We start from the raw sequence: 26,977 nt of genomic DNA, 5'->3' as shown, positions 1-26,977 counted from the left end.
CAAGAAACATGGAAATTTGGTAAAGCCACCTTGCTGACCAAGGAGCATGCATGTCGCTTTTTTATAGCCACATACCATCCAACCAAGAGCAGAAGAGCCTATTTTATTTTGCACTATTTCTAGGTTTTCATTGCTTTATTTCATATGCACAGAATGTCCAACAGGTATAGATGAGTACATGTTACCAATGTGTAATAAAACAGCCTTTAAACTAGTTTTGGATGAATCAAAAAACAGCCTCCAGTCTTCCTTTTTGTATTCAATGCCAGACTCATTCATCAGATGGTTCAAATGGCTCTGAGCACTATGGGACTTAACATCCGAGGCTGAAAAGTTCAAATGGCTCTGAGCACTATGGGACTTAACTTCTAAGGTCATCAGTCCCCTAGAACTTAGAACTACTTAAACCTAACTAACCTAAGGACATCACACACATCCATGCCCGAGGCAGGATTCGAACCTGCGACCGTAGCGGTCACGCGGTTCCAGACTGTAGCGCCTAGAACCGCTTGGCCACTCCGGCCGGCTAACATCCGAGGTCATCAGTCCCCTAGAACTTAGAACTACTTAAACCCAACTAACCTAAGGACGTCACACACATCCATGCCCGAGGCAGGATTCGAACCTGCGCCGTAGCGGTCGCGTGGTTCCAGACTGAAGCGCCTAGAACCGCTCGGCCACACCGGCCGGCCATTCATCAGACCGGGAATGTCTGAGCAGTACACTAAATCACCCTCTTGTTGAAAAAACTTGGAAAATTGCTGCTCTCTCTTTCTATACACGTATATGCTGGTTCCAACTGCCAATAAGTTCTTTTCTTTTACTCTAGAGCCATACAATTCAGCTATTTCTTTCGTTAAGCCCAGATCCCTAACCAAATCGTTAAGCTCGGCCTGAGTAAACAATTTGGGCTCTAGACTTACTGTATTACAATGGAATTCAGCATCATCTGGTTCATCTAAATCGGGTTATACATCAGCAAATACTTCTGTTGGAATAAGATTTAAGTCATCTGGTGGTTCAGGAACCAGAAAATCTACACTATGCCCTACTGGTCAGATGGCGGGCGGAAGGGTAACTTATTACCTTTTTGTTTTTCGAATTATGACCAGTAATATCAACACTGCAAAAGTAGCAATCATCGGAATGATTTCTTGGCTCCCTCCGTATCATAGGAACAGCAAATCTTAAGAAGGCTTTTTTATGCTTTTTGGACCATTTTCTCAGATCTTTAACCCACACATAACATACCTTATTTGGCGCCCAAGATTTGTCTTGATCACCAAGTTTAGATCTAAAGTATGATAGATAAACCTTTTTCACAAAGTCTGTAATGTTTCTTTGATGTTTTTAGTCACAAATTCACCACAAATATAACAAAAACTGTCAGAAGAATTTTTACAACCATGACTAGACATTGTACTGAGCACATATACAGGAAACGGGAAAGTGAGGTTAGGTTGACAGTAAAGAAAACACTATCTGTTCACAAAAACAGAATCAAGCTTTTTTTGTGCTACCAACGTCATCTACATTCATTACACCTCCTTTTTAAATTATTTTAACTATATAAAAGCTGTTAAATTCTTTAAAACATCGCTTAATTTAATAAATTTAACTGTAAAATGTGAAGATATGGTGGGTGATATAGCTTTTTAAGTATCATATTTGGATTTTCCACCCTAAAAAACGTAAGAATAAGGTATTTTAAGCAAAAAAAGTTTTTCCATCGTTGGCCTGTGTTACCCATTCAATAACTTCATATGTTTTCTCTATCTCTTCATCTTCTGGCTGCGACGTCCGTATGTTTACCTCAACTGTTGTTGTCGTTGTTGGTTTGCTTTCGATTCTAATGAGAACGACCATAACACTCAACTGTTCACAGTAACTCACTCTCTGCCCCACCTTCTTATTCATAACGAGTCCTACTCCCGCTATACCATTTCTGCTGCTGTTGATTATACCCTACACACCTGACCAGAAATCCTTGTGTTTTTTCCATTTAACTTCACTGAAACCCAATGTATCTACATTGAGCCTTACCACTTCTCTTTCGAATTTATAACTTCCCTAAACGTTCAAACTTCTGAAATTCCACGCCCCGACTCGCAGAACGTTGCCGTTTCGTTTATTATTCAGTCTTTTTCTCGTGGTCACTTCCCCCTTGGCCGTCCCCTCTCAAAGATCCGAATGATTGACTAGTCCGGTATTTTTTGTCAATGGGATGATCACCATGACACTTTTTCAATCATAGACCACATGTCCTGTGGATACACACTGTGTTTCTTTAAGGGGCTCTGGAAAGGTTCAAAATCATGACATGTTCAATTTTTTTCTTTTTTTCATTTTAAAAATCTACAGATTTTCCCATTTTAATTGATATATAATTTATTCAGTTTAGAAAACTAAAACTACTTTTAAAATATTTTTGAAATGTGCTCTGCACGGGAGTGACCCACAGTGGTACTGTTGAACTCCTGTAAAATAAGTGTTGTGGCCAACATGTTATAGTTCAATGTATGTCGCTCGCTCGATTGTCACATGTTTCATGTTGATTACTTTTTTGTAATCCTGAAAATATTCGTAGTGAATTCTGTTCATTGAAGCCTCTGTTTTATTGAAGGATAATCATGGCTAAACGTAAAGTGACTAGAAATCCTCTGAAGGCTTTTAAGAAAAGGAGAAATGTTGGAAAGCCAAAGGTAGATGTTATTACCGTAAACATTAAAGTGTATGAACCTGATCTTCTCGGTACACCTACCCATCACAAAGAAAGTGAGAACGAAAGTACTTCGCAGAGGAAGCTTGGTCCTGTTAGTGAAAAGTATGTGAAAAGTATGAATGTTTTATGGGCGAATCGAATGTGAATGAAATATTTTATATGTCAGTTCTCAATGGATTTTTTTCAAATTGTGGTTAAGTCGGTCTGGAAATCTCTATAAAAAGGCGATGTAGGACTTGCTAGTGAAATGGAACTGAATTGCGGTAAGTGTTCAAACACGAGCACCTTTTGGAACAGTGTTGCAGTAACTCCAAATGGAGAAAATGTTAGCAAAATCTATGAACTCAACATTAGATTTGTTTATGCCTTGCGTGCAATTTCTGTGGCATGATAAATCTTCCAAATCCCCAACTACGTTTATGAACTATAATAGATTTTTAGGGTGTAAAGTAGAAAATGTCTGCATAGAATCTGTGAATAAAGCTATGGAAGAGGCAGTAATAGAAAATAGTGGTAATAGAGACTTGATTGCAGCATTCGATGGTACCTGGCATAAATAGGGACACACATCTCTTAGTGGTGTAATATCTGTCTCTAGTACGTATACAGGGAAAGTTTTAGATGAAATATCTAAATATTGACAAACCGCCTATTGGCTTCTGTCTCGGGTTCTTCGGCCGACGTTCATCTAATGATTTTTCTGACGTTTCGCCAGCACGAGTGGCTGGCATTGTCAAAGCTTCACCCTCCATTGCCGGTGGTGAACTGGAGGCGAGCTCGCGGGCGCAGGCTATATGTACCTGGCGCGCCAACGTCCGAGGGCTTCTCCGCGGTCATTTCCGGTGCGGTTCTCCTCTTGCTACCTGCGACGGTCGTTCGCTGCAGTACGGGAAGCCAGGATCCGTTGACCTTAAGGCTTTCCTCTTTCTTGTTCAAACTGTTCGCGTGTTTTTGTATTTCTACAGCTTCTCTGAACAAGCGCGTGTGATAGTGCTTCTCTACAGCCAGAACTTCCGTGTCGGTGAATTTTATTACATGGTCGGTCTCATTCAGTGCGTGCTCTGCCACGGCCGATTTCTCCACCTGCCCCAACCTGCAATGTCGCTTATGCTCCTTGATCCTGGTGTTAATGGATCGTCCAGTCATTCCGACATAAACTTTTCCGCATGTGCATGGTATGCGGTATATTCCCGACATTGCAAGTGGGTCTCTTTTCTCCTTCGCCGATCTAAGACACTCTTTGATCTTCCTTGTCGGTTTGAAAATCGTCTTTACGCCATGTTTGCGCAATATACGGCCGATTCTGTCCGTCACTCTGGGAATGTATGGCAGAAAGGCCGTACCCGACAATTCTTTTTCCGGTTCGTTACTTCGCCGAGGGTTGGGCTCTGTTACACTTCTAATATAATTTGTGGAGTAACCATTGCTCCTCAGGACAGTTTCCAGGTGTTGCATTTCTCGTTTGAGGTGTTGCGGCTCACATATTCGTCCTGCTCTCGTTACGAGCGTACTAATCATGCCTCTTTTCTGGCTCGGGTGGTGGTTTGACAGTTTGTGCAGGTATCGGTCCGTGTGAGTCGGTTTTCGATACACGCTGTGTCCCAGATCTTCGCCGTCCCTTGTGACCAGAACATCTAGAAATGGCAGTTTCTTGTCCTTTTCTACTTCCATGGTAAATGTTATGTTGGCATGGAGGCTGTTCAAGTGTCTTAGGAAGTCACTGAGCTGTTCTGTACCACACCTTAGGTTTGCAAGTCGCAAAAGTCAGAAAAATCATTAGATGAACGTCGGCCGAAGAACCCGAGACAGAAGCCAATAGGCGGTTTGTCAACAAGTGGCCACGAAAGCCTCAACAATTTTGTATCTAAATATTGTCGGTGTCCACAAAAAAATAAAGATACACATGAAAATAATGGCACAGCTAACTATAGTGGCAGTAATGGAGGAATGGAAGTGGCTGGTGTTGCTGGTGTATTTCAACGTTCTGTTGCCTGTGACAATGTGCGACACCTTGTTGACGGTGATTCTAAAAGGTACAAACGTATTCAGAAAGTTAAGACCCATGGTGGTGACGTTGTAGCGCGGAAATTTGAGTGTATTGGACACGTACAGAAGCGAATGGGATCAAGACTTCAGCTACTGAAAGCCTCGTACAAAAAACAAAAACTCAATGATAGTAAAGGGTTGGATGGGTAGAGAAGGTTAACTGACAGTGTAATTGACAAAATACAGAACTATTATGGAATGGCTACTAGGCAAAACACAACCAGTGTCTATGAAATGAAGAAGGCTATTTGGGCTCTTTTTTCACACTTTTTCAACCGATGAAAGTCCCCATCATTAGTTTTGTACCAAAGGAGAAAACAGTTGGTGAAAGTACAGCGAGGGATTACTAACTGGTGAAGTGTGCACTCATAAACATAATCTGCCCGATGCGGTAATGGAGGTGATAAGCTCTATTTTCAGAGACTTAGCAGCACCTGAAATGTTGAAAAAGTGTGTTCATGGAAAAACTCAGAACATCAATGAAAGTATAAATAGTGTTATACGGTCAAGAATACCCAAGACTGTGTTTGCTGGAATGGAAGCATTTCACTTTGGTTTGTGTCATGCCGTTGCTACTTTCAATGACGGCAACGTTGTAAGGTGCAAAGTATTTCGAAACATGGGAATGAAGGTAGTTTTCAATATGGTACGAACGGTGCTTGCTTTAGACAAGGAACGTCTTCGGGCTGTTTAGTAGGCTGTAAATAGCCTAGAAATACAAGCGAAAGTAAACAGGAGAGGACAAAGAGGAAGCTGGAGGAGCAGTTTGCAGAAGATGAAGATAATCCATCCTATGGACTTGGATTGCACTAAAAAGGTAATCAAAACTTTGTCGCTCGATTCCCAAAAGCTTAATTTTTCATACAAATTACATGTTTTCTCAGTATCCACCAAACCAATTTGCTTCAGATCTTCAGGAAATGTTGCACAGACCCTTCTGCGTAACTTAACACAGAGTTTTTCAAAAAACCTTTATATTGTTAAATTTCTAAACGAAATACGACACAAAAAGGTAGTGAATTTTCATTACAATAAAAAAATTAATCTCTAACAATGAATTCAAATGTTTAAACTCCTTGTGTTAAGTTGTATCCAATACTTCAACGTCGGCCCCGGTAGCTGAGTGGTCACCGCGACAGAATGTCAATCCTAAGGGTCCGGGTTCGATTCCCGGCTGGGGCGGAGATTTTCTCCGCCCAGGGACTGGGTGTTGTGTTGTCCTAATCACCATCATTTCATCCCTATCGACGCGCAAGTCACCGAAGTGGCGTCAAATCGAAAAGACTTGCACCCCGCGAACGGTCTACCCAACGGGAGGCCCTAGTCACACGACAGTTACATTTACAGTTCAATAATCCAATAAATAACCTGTAAAAAATTCAACTTCCTAGCACAAATACTTTCTGAGAAAACGTGTAATTTATGGGCGCTATTTTAACATTGGAAAGACAGGGCTTTCCGGAGCGACTCAATGCAGTGGTTTCCATTGCCTTCTGCATCCACATGCCATTGCCAGTTGCTGATTCTTCTGCAACAAAGAAACAATAAAATTAACTCGTGAGTAGAGGCGTATCATACGATGGTTGAAAAGTACTATGGGCGTCCGTTCAGTTTGGAAGTCAGACAATACAAGGCAATCGCGGACCCCATCACTCGGATTATAGAGTATGGACGACATAGCACGGACACAGGATTGATTCGGCGCCTAAAATGTCATATTTCCGGGTACGAAAAGGACTACTTGTCCTAAATGTGTGGGATGAAGTTAAATACATAAAACTGAGCCCATAGTTAATGCTATAAAGATTATTTCGTTTCCTAGGGTTCGAAAAACTACTCGTCGTAAAGTTTTTGAATAAAAACACTTATAATCTAGGTTAAATACATAGTACGATGGTCATATTTATTTTGTTGCCTAAATGACGCACCTAAAATAAGGTTTTTCATCGTGTATCTTGGTCAGTACCCGTGGTCTAGGGGTAGCGTCTTTGATTCATAATGTCCCGGGATCGATACCCGCCACTGCCTAAATTTTGATAAATAATCAGCATTGGCGGCCGAAGACTTCTGACATAAGAAGTCAGCCTCATCCTGCCAACGGCCTTGTCAAAGAGGGCGGAGGAGCGGATAGAGGTACAGGGCACTCTCTTGTCCTAGGGGTGGGAAATTGCCCCTAAAGGTGGAAGAATCAGCAATGATCAACGACATGAGGATGCAGAAGGCAATGGAAACCACTGCATTAAAGACACGTAACGTGTACCCACAGGACATGTGGCCTGTAATTGAAGAAGTGTCATGATGATCTCTCCATTGGCAAAAGATTCCGGAATAGTCCCCCATTCGGATCTCCGGGAGGGGACTGCCAAGGGGGAGGATACCACGAGAAAATGATTGAATAATCAACGAAAGGATAACGTTCTACGAGTCGGGGCGTGAAATGTCAGAAGCTTGAACGTGGTAGGGAAGCTAGAAAATCTGAAAAGGGAAATGCAAAGGTTCAATCTAGATATAGTAGGGGTCAGTGAAGTGAAGTGGAAGGAAGACAAGGATTTCTGGTCAGATGAGTATCGGGTAATATCAACAGCAGCAGAAAATGGTATAACAGGTGTAGGATTCGTTATGAATAGGAAGGTAGGGCAGAGGGTGTGTTACTGTGAACAGTTCAGTGACCGGCTTGTTCTAATCAGAATCGACAGCAGACCAACACCGACAACGATAGTTCAGGTATACATGCCGACGTCGCAAGCTGAAGATGAACAGATAGAGAAAGTGTATGAGGATATTGAAAGGGTAATGCAGTATGTAAAGGGGGACGAAAATCTAATAGTCATGGGCGACTGGAATGCAGTTGTAGGGGAAGGAGTAGAAGAAAAGGTTACAGGAGAATATGGGCTTGGGACAAGGAATGAAAGAGGAGAAAGACTAATTGAGTTCTGTAACAAGTTTCAGCTAGTAATAGCGAATACCGTGTTCAAGAATCACACGAGGAGGAGGTATACTTGGAAAAGGCCAGGAGATAAGGGAAGATTTCAATTAGATTACATCATGGTCAGACAGAGATTCCGAAATCAGATACTGGATTGTAAGGCTTACCCAGGAGCAGATATAGACCCAGATCACAATATAGTAGTGATGAAGAGTAGGCTGAAGTTCAAGACATTAGTCAGGAAGAATCAATACGCAAAGAAGTGGGATACAGAAGTACTAAGGAATGACGAGATATGTTTGAAGTTCTCTAACGCTATAGATACAGCAATAAGGAATAGCGCAGTAGGCAGTACAGTTGAAGAGGAATGGACATCTCTAAAAAGGGCCATCACAGAAGTTGGGAAGGAAAACATAGGTACAAAGACGGTAGCTGCGAAGAAACCATGGGTAACAGAAGAAATACTTGAGCTGATTGATGAAAGGAGTAAGTACAAACATGTTCCGGGAAAATCATGAAAACAGAAATACAAGTCGCTGAGGAATGAAATAAATAGGAAGTGCAGGGAAGCTAAGACGAAATGGCTGCAGGATAATGTGAAGACATCGAAAAAGATATGACTGTCGGAAGGACAGACTCAGCATACAGGAAAGTCAAAACAACCTTTGATGACATTAAAAGCAACGGTGGTAACATTAAGAGTGCAACGGGAATTCCACTGTTAAATGCAGAGGAGAGAGCAGATAGGCGGAAAGAATACATTGAAAGCCTCTATGAGGGTGAAGATTTGTCTGATGTGATAGAAGAAGAAACAGGAGTCGATTTAGAAGAGATAGGGGATCCAGTATTAGAATCGGAATTTAAAAGAGCTTTGGGGGACTTACGGTCAAATAAGGCAGAAGGGATAGATAACATTCCATCAGAATTTCTAAAATCATTGGGGGAAGTGGCAACAAAACGACTATTCACGTTGGTGTGTAGAATATATGAGTCTGGCGACATACCATCTGACTTTCGGAGAAGCATCATCCACACAATTCCGAAGACGGCAAGAGCTGACAAGTGCGAGAATTATCGCACAATCAGCTTAACAGCTCATGCATCGAAACTGCTTACAAGAATAATATACAGAAGAATGGAAAAGAAAATTGAGAATGCGCTAGGTGACGATCAGTTTGGCTTTAGGAAAAGTAAAGGGACGAGAGGCAATTCTGATGTTAATGCAAGCAAGGCTAAAGAAAAATCAAGACACTTTCATAGGATTTGTCGACCTGGAAAAAGCGTTCGACAATGTAAAATGGTGCATGCTGTTCGAGATTCTGAAAAAAGTAGGGGTAAGCTGTAGGGAGAGACGGGTCATATACAATATGTACAACAACCAAGAGGGAATAATAAGAGTGGACGATCAAGAACGAAGTGCTCGTATTAAGAAGGGTGTAAGACAAGGCTGTAGCCTTTCGCCCCTACTCTTCAATCTGTACATCGAGGAAGCAATGATGGAAATAAAAGAAAGGTTCAGGAGTGGAATTAAAATACAAGGTGAAAGGATATCAATGATACGATTCGCTGATGACATTGCTATCCTGAGTGAAAGTGAAGAAGAATTAAATGATCTGCTGAACGGAATGAACAGTCTAAGAAGTACACAGTATGGTTTGAGAGTAAATCGGAGAAAGACGAAGGTGATGAGAAGTAGTAGAAATGAGAACAGCGAGAAACTTAACATCAGGATTGATGGTCACGAAGTCAATGAAGTTAAGGAGTTCTGTTACCTAGGCAGTAAAATAACCAATGACGGACGGAGCAAGGAGGACATCAAAAGCAGACTCGCTATGGCAAAAAAGGCATTTCTGGCCAAGAGAAGTCTACTAATATCAAATACCGGCCTTAATTTGAGGAAGAAATTTCTGAGGATGTACGTCTGGAGTACAGCATTGTATGGTAGTGAAACATGGACTGTGGGAAAACCGGAACAGAAGAGAATCGAAGCATTTGAGATGTGGTGCTATAGACGAATGTTGAAAATTAGGTGGACTGATAAGGTAAGGAATGAGGAGGTTCTATGCAGAATCGGAGAGGAATGGAATATGTGGAAAACACTGATAAGGAGAAGGGACAGGATGATAGGACATCTGCTAAGACATGAGGGAATGACTTCCATGGTACTAGAGGGAGCTGTAGAGGGCAAAAACTGTAGAGGAAGACAGAGATTGGAATACGTCAAGCAAATAATTGAGGACGTAGGTTGCAAGTGTTACTCTGAGATGAAGAGGTTAGCACAGGAAAGGAATTCGTGGCGGGCCGCATCAAACCAGTCAGTAGACTGATGACCAAAAAAAAAATCTTGCAAGTTATTTAATTTCTTAATGCGAGTTTATGTTAATAGATAAACATGCAGGATGTCCCAGGAGGAATGGTCAGTACTGAAGGATATGACGGGAACGATCATTCGAAGCCCAAACGTCTAGTAAACATGGGTTCCAAAATGCATACCTTGAGAGTTATAAGCGCTTGTTCATCTGCGCCACTGCGAAACGCGGTAGCGTTCTCACTTCCCGCGCCCGGGTTCGATTCCCGGCGGAGTCAGGGATTTTCTCTGCCTCGTGATGACTGGGTGTTGTGGGATGTTCTTAGGTTAGTTAGTTTTAAGTAGTTCTAAGTTCTAGGGGATTGATGTCAATAGATGTTAAGTCCCACAGTGCTCTGAGCCATTTGAATCATTTTTGAACCACTGTGAAACACATCCCTCCTACTGAACAACTGTTCGTAGCTCGTAAGGTAATCGTTTCAGATCCCACGTTTACTAGACATTTTGTTTCCAATTATCGTTCCTGTCATATCCCGGAATATTGACCATTCCTCTTGGGACACTCTATAGTGTCACGGGTTTTTCTTTAAACCTATTTGAGAGGAACTACTATTTCACACCATTTCCATTAAACTTAAACGACTTAGCAGCGCGTACCAGCAAAGTTCTCAAGTTGGACGAGTTGATGGAAAAAGTCATCATAATTCATCTAATATGCACCAAATAAATTATACACACAAATCATTCTATTACCGTCTCAAAATTATTGAAAAGCGCACTGAATTTATAACATCTAGTGAGTGAAGGGTTACATATCGTGGCCGAGCGATTCTAGGCGCCTCGCTTCAGTCTGGAACCGCGCGACCGATACCGTCGCAGGTTCGAATCCTGCCTCGGGCATGGATGCGAGTGATGTCCTTAGGTTAGTTAGGTTTAAGTAGTTCTAAGTTCTAGGGGACTGATGACCTCAGATGTTAAGTCCCATTATGCTCAGAGCCATTTGAACCATTTGGTCACGTATCCGTTGCCAGCTATTCGTTACTTGTTATTTTCCTGACTGAACTTCGTAACTGATGTAGCCTAAATACATAAAAACTCGTACATTTTAGCTGATCTACCGAGTTGTGGATATAAGTTTTCTCGTGAATGTGCCACCTACGTGGGATTGTGTATAGATTTTTCGCTTCTACATGCTGATTGTTGATAAACGGTCACTACGGCTTGTTCAGTTATTGATGGTGAGAGCTCAAGTTACAAGGGTTGAAATCGTTGTCGTATCAAAATAATTGAAAACTGAGTCGACACGCCACTGTCGCAGTAGGCCAGTACAGGCAGACACGGCAGCTCTGCCGTGAGGTGGCCGGTCTTCGCAGCGGCAAGGCGCGGAGACGTACCGAGGCGCCGCGCGGGATTAGCCGGGCGGTCTCGGGCGCTGCAGTCATGGACTGTGCGGCTGGTCCCGGCGGAGGTTCGAGTCCTCCCTTGGGCATGGGTGTGTGTGTTTGTTCCTAGAATAATTTAGGTTAAGTAGTTTGTAAGCGTAGGGACTGCTGACCTTAGCAGTTAAGTCCCATAAGATTTCACACACACACACGTACCGAGGCATAACGTCGCCGGACGACAGAAGCCGTGATCACAGCACACGCCCTGGCCCTGTTAAAAGCTATCTACCGCTGTGACCTATCGAAAAGCCGGCAATCTGACGCGAGGCAGAAACCGTAGCGTGTGGCAACACGGAAATGGACGATTTCCAATAATGCCGATTCCGCAAGAGTCAGAAATGGCTCTGAGCACTATGGGACTTAACATCTATGGTCATCAGTCCTCTAGAACTTAGAACTACTTAAACCTAACTAATCTAAGGACAGCACACAACACCCAGCCATCACGAGGCAGAGAAAATCCCTGACCCCGCCAGGAATCGAACCCGGGCGTGGGAAGCGAGAACGCTACCGCACGACCACGAGATGCGGGCGCAAGAGTCAGACACGAGTTGCGTACGGCGATATAAAACGTGGCTGGTGTCAAATTTTTCGGTACTCCGTGTCAATAACGATTTGCTGCGATAAGAATAAGGGATCTAAGGAATTCGGCATGAGCATGCGAGAAAGAAGACAGGCGGGTAATGAAATGTTTCCGTTAGAGGAGTACAAAGACTACCGACTTGGCCCGAATTGGGCACGAATTGCGTGCGGAGAAGACAGCATGCTAGTAATGAAACGTTTCAGACCAGAATGATGTCTCGAGTCTCGTGGAATACTCAGTAAAGATTATAGGTTAGACAGTAGCCCTACTTGACATCCCCAGATGACATAGATACACATGGGGCGGGCGTGGGGGAGGGGGTGATAAACTAGTTGATGTTCGAATGTATCTTCCCTCAAGAAAAATACAGACGTATCGTTCTGTAAGCTCTGGATCCCCACACACTGATCCTTGAAGTTTATCTCGCATATCGATGCTTGATACACGCGACTTTTTGCCGCTCGGTAGATACTTACTCTGCAGACCTCCGTTTAGTGAAGGCGTATTAAATGAGGGAAAACGACTGTTTGTGTGGGCAGAACATGCATTGCTATCTCCTATCGTGTTGCACGTGGTCTCTACAAGCGATACACAAACATAACTGTTGCGCTTTCTTCCTCGAATTCCGGCTCTCTAAGTTTATCTAACTGGCTTTCCAAGGACAAAGTCAGCTTTCTTATCTTGACCGACGCCGCACTCACAAATTACGGCCACTGATGTCAAAGCGAAAGCCACTCCGTTCTCTAGTGCCAGTGTCGCTCATCTATCCAGAAACGTAACTAGCTCGCACGGTGGCGAAGCGTCAGAGGAAGGCTTACGAGTGGCACCCTTTAACATTATACAGCCTCCAACATACATTGCTTTACGGTTATAGCTAATACCCCCGGATCAAATTTCGCCCTGATATAAACTGCGCTTTCATATGAGAAACAGTTGCTCGTATAACACCATGGTACTGGCATTACTCTGTATGCCAGTGGTACTCGGAACAAAGACGATCAGCAAGTGTATTACCCTTGAATCAGCGGCATCAAACCTGAAAGAGCTTCTATTTCACGTCCAGCTCACTCCACAGCTTCTAAGGAGGCCTATCGATCCTCGCTTAACACCACAGGGCGACTTTACTAAAATACATTTACCTGCATGTACTGTATGCGTCGACGCTTCACAGGCATGTCTGTAATGCTTAATACCGCGTTACGATGGTCGAAACAGTACACATCTACTGCACAATTTCAAATATTGCAGTACCTAATTTGATTAGGCGCCCCTCCAGCCGGAGATTCGAGTCCTCCCTCGGTCATGTGTGTGTGTGTGTGTGTGTGTGTGTGTGTTGTTCTAAGCATAACTTAGTTTAAATAGTGTAAGTTGCGCTGAACCGCCGATCCTGTCACAGCAACTCAGTAACGGTGTCTGCAGCAGGGGAAAGAAAGGCAATCTGCAAACCAACAGGCTTCACAACAGCGTAACCGTGTACCCAATATCGACGGCCCGCCGCAGATCACATTATAAGTTCTTTTCCCAGATACTTGAAAAATCCACAAAGAAAAACATTAAGCTGTAGCAGATTCAACCTAGAAGATAAGGATGTACGCAGCAAAATTCACCAGTCCCTGTTGTAGGCAAGTTTTATCGTAAAAAAAAATTTTTGACCGATCAACAAAGTCACAGAGTTTCTATATATTCGTTATGCGGTCTGACACTCCTTGGTATCTTTGCCAGAATAAATTGAAATTCTCCTGATTTTCCCTTAAATAATTAATTAATGTCACTAAAGAATCAATCCTGTTATCATTCAACGAAATATTCCACTTTAAAACCGATCCTCCCGACCACAATCGCCGATAAAGTTTCAAAACAGAATCCTAACACACTTCACAGTATCCATTATTTTCAAACTATCAATACGTGTCGACCTCTCACGAATAAAACTTCAAACCACTCAACCACTGAAGATCGTCCACAATCTCGACAAAACCCTTCAAGAATCTCATCAAGAAGTCTGAATTTTAATAAAACTTGCAAATCTCACACATAAGTAATATTTACTATGCATGTCGTAACAACAGAGTCAACTGACTGTTCCAACTTCCAACTCAAAGTTTATTTAACAGTTGATAACCGATTGACATCCAATTACAAACTTTATCTTTCCACATTAAACATTGAACTCCCTTTCCTTTTATAAAAAAAAACATAAAACATATTTTAATAATGGTCAGCATTATGTTTCAACGGTTCTTCCAGCCGCCGGCCGTCGACCACGATGCAATAGTGGTTAGCTCTCGTCGTCCGCCGCGTCTGGAGTCCCCACTGGATCATCTTGCTGCCACGCTCGACATGAAAGAAAAGAAACAAAATCTTTTTAAATAACAAGTCTCCACTTTATATATATATATATATATATATATATATATATATATATATATATATATATATATATATATATATTTCTTACCTGGCGTCGCTCAAGCGGTAAAGAAACGCGATGTTTCCTGATTAGACTTTTGAAACACCACAAAGTCTAGGGACCGCTGACCTCAGCAGTTTGGTCCCTTAGGTATTCACACACATTTGAAAAGTTTTGAATCTAATTTCATTACATTGTTGCGAATGGAAAATGTTATAAAATGAATACCATGACTGAACGCTGCCAGACTGATACCCGATTATTCCATGATTATGTTGACTAAAATTTTATTCGTAACTGAGCTTAATCTCAGTACATATAAAATCCATTCCTAAAGATGAAGAACAGTGTGAATAGGTGATGGCTATTGGGTGCATCTGTTACTGAAACTTTTCCTGTGAAGGTAGCAACAGAGCAAAACATCGGTCCAGGCACGTGCAGCTACCATTTTTCGGACTTTGAGAAAGGTCGAGTAGCAGGTATGAGAGGCATGCAAGCAGCATACCGACTGATCTCACAGGCAGATAATTATAGAGCACCGACTGCAGAACGATTGGAGACGAGATGGACTGAGCACAGCAGTGTGGCAGAAGTGTAGGAGTACACCACGAGAAGACCTTATGACTCACCGACTGGCTGTGACGAACAGACGATGGCATTAGCTGAAGTCCAGTGCACCAAACGTCGGGAACAGATTACTGGAAGCCGAGCTAAGAATTCGAGTTGCTATAAGTCTTTTATCGCTGACACCATACCACAAACAACACAGACAAGCGTGAAGAAAAGTCTTCTGTTTGTGGCGGAATGGTAGAAATCAACGTCTCCGTAGATGACCTGGTGAACAGTCACAGGAAGCCGCAGTTCTCAACACACATACCTTTCCTGGAACAATAGTTTGGAGTGCTATTACACAGGGTGGTCCATTGACAGTGACCGGGCCAAATATCTCACGAAATAAGCGTCAAACGAAAAAACTACAACGAACGAAACTTACCTAGTTTGAAGGGGGAAACCAGATGGCGCTATGTTGGCCCGCTAAATGGCGCTGCCATAGGTCAAACGGATATCAACTGCGTTTTTTTAAATAGGAACCCCCATTTTTCATTACATATTCGTGTAGTACGTAAAGAAATATGAATGTTTTAGTTGGACCACTTTTGTCGCTTTGTGATAGATGGCGCTGTAATAGTCACAAACTTGTAAGTACGTGGATTCATGTAACATTCCGCCAGTGCGGACGGTATTTGCTTCGTGATACATTATCCGTGTTAAAATGGACCGTTTACCAATTGCGGAAAAGGTCGATATCGTGTTGATGTATGGCTATTGTGATCAAAATGCCCAAAGGGCGTGTGCTATGTATGCTGCTCGGTATCCTGGACAACATCATCCCAGTGTCCGGACCATTCGCCGGATTGTTACGTTATTTAAGGAAACAGTAAGTTTTCAGCCAAATGTGAAACGTCAACCACGACCTGCATAAAATGATGCCCAAGTAGGTTTTTTAGCTGCTGTCGCGGCTAATCCGCACATCAGTAGCAGACAAATTGCGCGAGAATCGGGAATCTCAAAAACGTCGATGTTGAGAATGCTACATCAACATCGATTGCACCCGTACCAAATGTCTATGCACCACGAATTGCATGGCGGCGACTATGAACGTCGTGTACAATTCTGCCACTGGGCACAAGAGAAATTACGGGACGATGACAGATTTTTTGCACGCGTTCTGTTTAGCGAAGAACCATCATTCAGCAACATAGGTAACGTAAACCGGCATAATATGCACTATTGGGCAACGGAAAATGCACGATGGCTGCGACAAATGGAACATCGGCGACCTTGGCGGGTTAATGTATGGTGCGGCATTATGGGAGGAAGGATAATTGGCCCCCATTTTATCGATGGCAATCTAAATGGTGCAATGTATGCTGATTTCCTACGTAATGTTCTACCGATGTTACTACAAGATGTTTCATTCCGTGACAGAATGGCGATGTACTTCCAACGTGATGGATGTCCGGCACATAGCTCGCGTGCGGTTGAAGCGGTATTGAATAGCATATTTCATGACAGGTGGATTGGTCGTCAAAACACCATACCATGGCTCGCACGTTCACCGGATCTGACGTCCCCGGATTTCTTTCTGCGAGGAAAGTTGAAGGATATTTGCTATCGTGATCCACCGACAACGCCTGACAACATGCGTCAGCGCATTGTCAATGCATGTGCGAACATTATGGAAGGCGAACTACTCGCTGTTGAGAGGAATGTCGTTACACGTACTGCAAAATGCATTGAGGTTGACGGACATCATTTTGAGCATTTATTGCATTAATGTGGTATTTACAGGTAATCAAGCTGTAACAGCATGCGTTCTCAGAAATTATAAGTTCACAAAGGTACATGTATCGCATTGGAACAACCGAAATAAAAAACTACCTGTTGCCAACTGTTCGTCTAAAATTGTGAGCCATATGTTTGTGACTATTAAAGCGCCATCTATCACAAAGCGAAGAAAGTGGTCCAACTAAAACATTCATATTTCTTTACGTACTACACGAATATGTAATAAAAAATGGAGGTTCCTATTTAAAAAAAAAACGCAGTTCATATCCGTTTGACCTATGGCAGCGCCATCTAGCGGGCCAGCCATAGCGCCATCTGGTTTCCCCTTTCAAGCTAGACGAGTTTCAGCCTTTGAAGTTTTTTCGTTTGACGCTTATTTCGTGAGACATTTGGCCCGGTCACGATCAATGGACCACCCTGTATATAAAGATAGGACTGCATTGGTAGTAGCTGAAGTAAAGCTGAATGCTCACCTGAATGTTGCAAGATGGCCAACCTTGTTGTTGTACCCTGTTTGTAGTTTTTTCGTTTGACGCTTATTTCGTGAGATATTTGGCCCGGTCACGATCAATGGACCACCCTGTATATAAAGACAGGACTGCATTGGTAGTAGCTGAAGTACAGCTGAATGCTCACCTGAATGTTGCAAGATGGCCAACCTTGTTGTTGTACCCTTCTTGACCAGGATGCCAAGTGGCGTATTTCAGCAGGATAATAAAAAATGCCATGTGGTTAGGCCTCCCGTCGGGTAGACTGGTCGCCTGGTGCAAGTCTTCTTAGTTGACGCCGCTCCGGCGACTTGCGTGTCGATGGGGATGAAACGATGATGATTAGGACAACACAACACCCGGTCCCTGAGCAGAGAAAAATCTCCGATCCAACCGGGAATCGAACCCGGGCCCTTAGGATTGACATTCCGTCGCGCTGACCGCTTTTTTTTTTTTTTTAAATTTTTCTGGGAAACGTAAATAAGTGGACTTTTTTTATTATTTATTTACATAATAGTGAAAAAAAGAAAATAAAATATCCTGCTTCTGTCAGTACAAAACAATAACGTTCTACGTTCCTCTTTTAGGCGCGTACCTCGCTAATCCCGTCATACCTCGCGTTGGTGTCGGGTACGTCTTCACGTGTGTTTGTGGATCCTCTCCACTGTTCTGGTCCTTTCTTGTTCTAATACTTATAGACAATAATTACATTCTCCTACCCGGGACACCCCAACTGGGTGGGGGATCAAGCAAGGCACTCCCTAAAAAATTTGCGTAATATGTTCGATATCTCGGATGTCTCATAAGCTTTGAGTGATGTTCCTGTAGTAAGGCCCAAAAGTCAAGCACATTCTTACTGCCGTCTCGGAAAAGATAACGCACAGTCAAGCCTCGAATCCAAGTCACTGCGTTTGTCTTCGTTCGGGGATAATATGTCCTATCTGGGAGAAGTAGTGTGCGTGGTTCTATTGTTTGCGGCCCCACCCGGAGGAGGAAGGCGATCATTTTTTTGACCAAACACCATACGTCCGCCGAAGGACCGCATATCAGGCGATGCTCCTCAGTGTCTATAACATTGCACTGCGGACACAGTGGCTCGTCCGCCATATGAATTGTATGCAACCTGGAACGAGTCACGTATTTCCCATTTACCAACTGATACCACAGTGCGCGCGTTCCCGTATCAAGCTGTGGGTGGTGCACTGTACGCCATACCAATGACCACGTAACTGTTGGTTGACGGCGCTCTACGGCATTATTCGGTCGTCGTCGAGTCAAGATGTGATATATATCACGTGCCGTTGCCGTCCTGGTAGTCGGTAGTTCCATATGTACATAACTGTGTTCCACAAAGAAGGTTCGCATATGGGCAAGCGATGGTGGGATGTGAGCCACCGCTACCGGAGCCGAACGAGAAGGTGGAGCGAGTTCGTCTATCAAGGTGCCCGTCAGACTTGTCTGGTGTCTTGTCCACATCTTTATCATTGTGGTTACATAAATAGCCACTGCTCGGTCGCGTACGTGGATTAGTCCAAGACCTCCACGACTACGAGGAAGGGTGAGGGTTTCGTATCCTACCTTAAAAAGCAGACCTGTGCTCACAAAATATCCTAGTGCCGCCAGGATTCGGCGGGCCAACACCACCGGCATAGGAAGAACTTGTGCCAGGTGGGGGATGCGAGAGGCTAGATAAGTGTTGGCAAAGGTGACCCGTTGTATCATATCCAGTGCCCTTAACCTGTGACTTCGGACACTCGCACGAATTGTTTGCAGAAGATGTCTGTAACTCAGTGCCGCCGTGCGTCGAACGTCTGTAGTGAAGATAATTCCTAGGCATTTCACCTTGTTGATCGGCTGTAATGGTGCTACACTTCCTGTCGGGAGTCCTCTCCCGATGTTCATCGCTCCCGACTTTGCCATGTTCAGGCGACTTCCCGTAGCCATACAATACAAATTAATCCAATGCAAGGCCGCTCTTGCCTCGTCGCCTGACCGTACTAAAAACACTAGGTCGTCTGCGTATGTTCGGCATATAAACTTGTTGTGCCTTATCGTCATTCCTTGGAGTCGATTCCGGAGCCCGCAAAGCAGCGGCTCGACAGCGATGGCATACAATAACGTTGACAGCGGGCACCCTTGTCTGACCGATCGTGAGATGGTGATGGGCCCCACCAAGCGTCCATTGATGAGCACTTTGGATGCGGCTCCGTGGAGTAGTCTCATGACGACGGTGACAAAACTTTCCGGAAACTTCATTTTCGTCATCACGTCCGTGAGATAAGCATGGCTCAGCCTGTCAAATGCGCGATCGAAGTCTATCGATACCAATGCACCCCGGAGACGGCACGTTGATGCCAGTGCGATAACATCGCGGTAGTCGCTGAGTGCCGTTTGTATATTGCTAGCTCCTCCTAGCTGGGTTTGGTCGAGTGAAATCACTTGGCGTATCACGCGTTTAAAGCGTGCTGCAAGTATCCTCGCGTAGATTTTGTAGTCGCAATTAAGAAGGGTCAGTGGCTGGTAGGCCTGTATCCCTGTGCCGCCAGATGGTTTGTGGATGGGGATGATCATTCCTTCGACGAAGGAGGGTGGAAGAGGCACGTTGGGAGACATCAATTCGCAGTACATGGCAGTCCATCGTGGAATCATGAGATCTTGAAATGTACGATAGAACTCTAACGGAAACCCGTCGGGCCCCGGCGATTTGTGCGACGCTCCCTTATGAATCGCTTCCATGACGTCGTCAACTGTGATTTCACCTGTTAACTCCAGGTTGGCCGACTCGTCGAGACACGCGGAGAGCGTTCGTCGGACCTCATGAAAGGCTGCCTGATCGTGTTCCGCTTCTTCATAGAGATGACCGTAGTGTTCCACGAAAGCGTTGGCAATGTCTTTTTGCGTTGTCATGCGGCGACCATCTGGCAGTACGACCGTCTGTATTAAGGTTCTGCGGCTACGTTGTTTTTCTCTGATAACGTGATACATCGACGGGGATTCTCCACGAACTCGTTCAAAGGTCCTTGCACGGATTGCGACACCCTCCAGTCGGCGGCGCGTTATGGAAAGTATTTGGGCCTGTGCTCGTTTTATACCGGCACGACGCTCCTGTGAAGGTGCTTGTACAGAAAGTTCGCGGAGCATCGTGAAATAAAATTCCGTCGTGTATCGTCTCCACATCATCTGCTCTCTTCCGTATGCAATTAACGCTCGGCGCAATGCAGGCTTAACGCATTCCAGCCACCACTGCAACGTCGTCGGATATGTCGGGAGGCGTCGTTCACATACATGCCAAGTGTCTTCGACTAAGCGTCTGCACTCAGGTTCCCTAAGGTGTGCTGTATTCAGTTTCCAAACACTGCGACTCCTCCACACTTGTTGACGACTCAGGGAGACCGTGCATATATATGCTATGTGATCTGAAAAGGCGACAGGCCACAATTCCGCATCGAGGATCGCAGGTTCGAGACGACGTGTTACGTAAATGCGATCGAGACGACTTGCAGAGTGACTCGTGACGTAGGTGTATCCACGTCTGTGGCCATGTATCTTCTCCCATGTATCTATGAGATTCATGTCCTGTATGAGTTGCCGCAGCTCCGGGCACGAAGTATAACGTGGGTGTTGATCTTTTGGTGCGAGCACGCAGTTGAAGTCGCCTCCAAATAATACATGTTCATATCGACCTAAGAATAGTGTTGCAATCTCCTCTGCGTAAAATCGGGATCGGTCGCGCCGTCTGTCTGACCCCGACGGTGCGTAAATGTCAACGACCCGTACTCCCAGCACCGTGAGCGCCAGTCCTCGCGCTGACGGCAGGTACACCACGTCCTCGGCTACTATGCCGCTACGTAGAAGTATCGCTGTTCCGCTGCCGCCCTCGGTAGTAGGTGTAATGTACGTATCGTACTCATAGAGGTCGGGGAAGCTCTCAACACATACTTCCTGCAGCAGAACGATGTCGACGTCTGACGCATGCAACATGTCTCGTAATAATTGCAATTTGACAGGCGTTCTGATCGTATTAATATTAATAGAGGCTGTTCGATATGCCTGCCGCTGTTCCGCAGTGCGTAATGCGCACATGAACGCTTATGTTAATGTGTGTGCTTCTGCCCGGTGACATGTTGTCTGTGCGTCAGTCTGCATCTTCTGCGCGGTTAACATCCGGTGGACGCCGCACTCGCCATGGCGGGTGCGTCGTCGGTGTGGGGGTCAGTATCGGATTCGTCGGCCCAGTTCCTGTGCTGGAGGTCCAGCTCCCGTCGTGTGTCTCCGGCCGGGCTGACCGAAGGCGGTGGCGTTGCTGCGGTGGGTGGAGGGTCTCCTTCCGTCGGCTTTCCGTCCGGTGTGTCTGCATTCAACCCCTGTGTAGCATGATTCGCGTCGTACTGCTGTGTGGGAGGTAGAACCTCCCGTTGCGCGTCGGGAAGCACTGTATCGACGTCACACCCCAGTCCGTCTGACGTGGACTGCAGTAAGCAGGTATCCGACGGCGCTAGCCGTCGTTTCTTGTGGCGCTTCGGCGATCGTTGTTTGCGCGTGTGCGCCTCCGTATCCGAGTGCGGAAGTGACTCCCGGTGCTCAGGGACGAAAGCAGCTGTCGGCACAACAGCAGGATCAATTTCCATTTCTCCTACCGATCCTTCCCGCTCGGTTAAGTGCGTCGTCGGCGCCGGAGTGGCAGAGGTGTGCGTCGTTTCGTCACTGGAGGCGGTCTCTGCCGCAGTCGGTTGCCGTAAACTGTCAGGATTCTGTAGCTGGTCATTCTTCGGGATGGGATCCGTTCGAAATGCGTCCGCATACGTTAGTGGCAGCGGCGTCAACGTGGACGGAGGTACGAGTTCGCCGTTTGGAACTTGCACTATCCTCCGCTGCATACATTCGGAACGGACGTGGCCCTCTTTCCCGCAGCCTGAGCATGTTTTGGGTTGTCCATCGTATATGACTATAGCTCTGCATCCGCCGATGAACAAGTATGAGGGTACATGTTGTGTCAGTTCTATTCTGATTTGACGCACCCCATTGAGAACGGGGTAAGTCGTGAAGTTGGACCATTTTTCCTCAACGTGGCTAAGCACTCTTCCATATGGGCGTAAGGCGTCAACGACCGAGTCAGACGGAACCTCGAAGGGAAGTTCGAAAATACGTATGTTTCGTAAGCCCAGTCCTGCATGATCAATAGTTACTTCTCCAACATGTCCATCAGAGTGACGAAATTTGAGTCCATGTTTAATATCTCGGATGATTCTGTCACATACTGCATCGTTAATCAGCTTGACGTAAACAACACTGCTCACTATGGAGAGGTGAATTCCGATAAGTTCGTTGTAGTCAAGTTTGACTTCGTCTCGTAGGAACCTTTCTATTTCGTAGGCTTTCGGTCTCGCATATTCATTCGAAAAACTAATCTTGAGAGTCGACTTTCGGTATGCATGTGCCATTCTATATCGAGTCTTCTAAACGCACGAGTACGCCGAAGAGGTAAACAACAGCGCGAGCGCGAACTTCTCCGGCAGGGACGTAAACAGACGTCCGTGCCGTAGCACCGCCGAAGGCAGACTTGCCGCTCAGCTACCGGGGGCTGGCAGCAGAACAATGAAAGACCTCAAACTGTAGTTGATACCACAAACGCCCTGAGAAGCATACAGCTCCTTCACTGACATTCCCAGGTGAGGTTTTGCCATCCATGTAGCATGTCTGGGATGCAATGGGAAGATGTACAGTTTTACACCAGCATCCAGCCAGTAATCTTCACAAACTGACACAGCATGTAATTCAGCCATGGCAAGAAAATTCTTAACATGGCACTCAGAGGCTATTTGTTTCCATCCAACGGTAAGTACTAGGGTGAATTTGTTCCCGTCTGTGTCATACCTAATATTGATGTTGATGATGGCAATCAGTTGCGAACAGAATGAAAGTTCAATCATTAAATATCTGTTATGTGTTGAAGATCTCTACTAAGTTTCAAAAATATCGAACTGGTGTTTCAGAAAGTGTGTATCCAAGATGAAAACAAAACCTGCTGCCTCATGAATTCAGAAGAAACCATCGTTGAAAAGTGTAAACAAGATGGCATGGCTATTTTCCGCATGTGTCTCCTGTTGAGATAGTGTTCTCAGGAACTCGCAATAAGCTAGGAAAGAGAGACCCAGGCCGGCTTGGTGCAGCGGCTTAGCGAATCCTGGTGTAAGGTGGAGCGGTTGTGGCTGTAATAGTGCAAACCCCTGAGATGCAAAATTAAAGCCCCCGTGATCGGAAAACGGGGTGAAGACTCCCTAAGCACTCACGCGAATTTACTTCTCAAAGGTAATAAAACAGTCGCACAGCGAAAAAGGTCTTATTAAGTCTGAATTTAACAAGGATACGCCCACCGTTAAAAGTTATGCATGAAACACATAGGTCAAGCGCCACATGATACCACATTTTAGTTAAGGGAGCCATCTATCTACCGAATGATAATGCACACTTATAAAGAGATGCTACGTACACTACTGGCCATTAAAATTGCTACACCAAGAAGAAATGCAGATGATAAACAGGTATTCATTGGACATATATATTATACTGGAACTGACATGTGATTACATTTTCAAGCAGATCCTGAGAAATCAGTACTCAGACCAACCACCTCCGGCCGTAATAACGGCCTTGATACGCCTGGGCATTGAGTCAAACAGAGCTTGGTTGGCGTGTACAGGTACAGCTGCCCATGCAGCTTCAACACGATACCACAGTTCATCAAGAGTAGTGACTGGCGTATTGTGACGAGCCAGTTGCTCGGCCACCATTGACCAGACGTTTTCAATTGGTGAGAGATCTGGATAATGTGCTGGCCACGGCAGCAGTCGAACATTTCCTGTGCCCAGAAAGGCCCGTATAGGACCTGCAACATGCGGTCGTGCTTTATCCTGCTGAAATGTAAGGTTTCGCAGGGATCGAATGAAGGGTAGAGCCACGGGTCGTAACACATCTGAAATGTAACGTCCACTGTTCAAAGTGCAGTCAATGCGAACAAGAGGTGACGGCGACGTGTAACCAGTGGCATCCCATACCATCATGCCAGGTGATACGCCAGTATGGCGATGACGAATACACGCTTCCAATGTGCGTTCACCGCGATGTCGCCAAACACGGATACGACCATCATGATGCTGTAAACAGAACCTGGATTCATCCGAAGAAATGACGTTTTGCCATTCGTGCACCCAGGTTCGTCGTTGAGTACACCATCGCAGGCGCTCCTGTCTCTCATGCAGCATCAAGGGTAACCGCAGCCATGGTCTCCGAGCTGATAGTCCATGCTGCTACAAACGTCGTCGAACTGTTCGTGCAGATGGTTGTTGTCTTGCAAACGTCCCCATCTGTTGACTCAGGGATCGAGACGTGGCCGCACGATCCGTTACAGCCATGCGGATAAGATGCCTGTCATCTCGACTGCTAGTGATACGAGGCCGTTGGGATCCAGCACGGCGTTCCGTATTACCCTCCTGAACCCATCGATTCCATATTCTGCTAACAGTCATTGGATCTCGACCAACGCGAGCAGCAATGTCGCGATACGATAAACCGCAATCGCGATAGGCTACAATCCGACCTTTATAAAAGTCGGAAACGTGATGGTAGGCATTTCTCCTCCTTACACGAGGCATCACAACAACGTTTCACCAGGCAACGCCGCTCAACTGCTGTTTGTATATGAGAAATCGGTTGGAAACTTTTCTCATGTCAGCACGTTGTAGGTGTCGCCACCGGCGCCAACCTTGTGTGAATGCTCTGAAAAGCTAATGATTTGGATATGACAGCATCGTCTTCCTGTCGGATAAATTTAGCGTCTGTAGCACGTCATCTTCGTGGTGTAGCAATTTTAGTGGTCATTAGTGTATTTCCCTTAACGTGCATTCAAGTGGGAAAAAGTCCAGTAAGATAACTACGAATGCAAAGTTAAAGAGACAATTAGCCAATGTCTCATTCCGATCTTGGGGCCAATTGTAGGAAACACAATGAATATTGCCAGTTGCCAAGGGAAGAGCGTATCGGAAAGTGCTAATCAAAAGTGAACTTGGAAGAACAAATACTGTTCACAGTTGCAACGTGCACCTTGCAAATCTCGCAGCTAGGTGCCGTCATCAGTCACAGAAAAGACAGACTCCGCACAGCTAACAAATCCACGCCCTCTGAACTATTCCACGGAAAAGCATTGCTAGCCTAATAAGACCAAATTAATTTCCAGTACTCGGTTGCACGCGCGTCAGCTGTGGCCGGTAGTTAATAGCGTAATGGCCCCATCTTCGCGTGTGTGATACGGGAGGATGCCAGCAAGAGCGTCGTTCGTGGAGGCTGAAGGCCGCATCTGTCTAAAAAAGAAAACCCTAACTTACCTCTCAAGTTTTGGAAAAGCTCCAAACGTCTACCAACTACGGTAATGATTCCGGCCGCTGTCCAATATCTATCCGAGACCACGACCCCAATATAATGTCAAGATTTTGGCAGAGCGCCAGCAAGAATGAGACTTTTTGTCTATTTTGTGAGCGTGTGGGGCGGGGGGGGGGGGGTATGGGCAGAAGCTAACTGTCTATCTAGTCATGTTCTAGAGAAGTCATTGGCATAATATGCCCCACGATAAACTTCTTCTGACTAAAGGAGGCATTCCTCCATGCAGGCATTGTGTCTTTGCACGAGAACTTTCTGGGCACCCGGCACGTTGCCTCCGATGGCAATGAAAAGGCCAGCCCCGAGTCGGGGGTTGCGAGGGGGAAGGGGCCACATCGCCCCTGAAATTCGCTTAAAGATACGCATTTATGGCCGTGGCGCAGGTTCAATGCTTGCGTCCCTCCGCCTTGTGTTTTTGCTATTCTGCTCCGTCGAATACAGGAAAAAAATACAGCTTCTCACAGGCTGAAGTGAACAGCTAATGCCGGCCGCGGTGGTCTCGCGGTTAAGGCGCTCAGTCAGGAACCGCGCGACTGCTACGGTCGCAGGTTCGAATCCTGCCTCGGGCATGGATGTGTGTGATGTCCTTAGGTTAGTTAGGTTTAAGCAGTTCTAAGTTCTAGGGGACTTATGACCACAGATGTTGAGTCCCATAGTGCTCAGAGCCATTTTTTGAACAGCTAATTCAATTCCTAGCCTGACCGTAGGTAATATGGATAATTACATATGAATTTTTGAAGTAGTAAAACAAATTATGCGAAGAACATTTCAATTACCCACTCGTTACGTTAATAGATCTGGGAAGTGCCATAAGGGCTTATAAACATGAATAAAAATATGTAGTGTGGCTCTACATGAATAATTAAGCCACCTTACACTGGTAGCTCTTACACGATGACAGGTGGCCTTGTCAAACTTGTCACACTTGTCAACAAACGTACATCGTCGATGTTTAATCAGTGGGACTAAGAATTTCTAATGCGGTGTGCCCTTCTTTCACTAGGTTTTGTATGTAAACTGAGGCTGGCGACATTAGTATGCAATCTACGTGATACGGATGAAGCCAAACAGCAGAAGGAAAATCTGCATATTTAATAAAGCATGCGACTGACAATTCTAGTAAAGACTGTAATCGAGAAAGAATATGAGACGATAAAGAACAAGTACATCAAAATAAAGTCACAGTAGACTCAGTGCATTTTCAATAAATGATTCCCACTCCATGCACAATATTTAGCCTAGCTTCGAATTATTACCTTTAGTTCCTTCT

Source organism: Schistocerca nitens, chromosome 1, assembly GCF_023898315.1.
Source record: "Schistocerca nitens isolate TAMUIC-IGC-003100 chromosome 1, iqSchNite1.1, whole genome shotgun sequence".
NCBI lineage: Eukaryota > Metazoa > Arthropoda > Insecta > Orthoptera > Acrididae > Schistocerca > Schistocerca nitens.
This window is presented reverse-complemented; position numbering follows the sequence as displayed.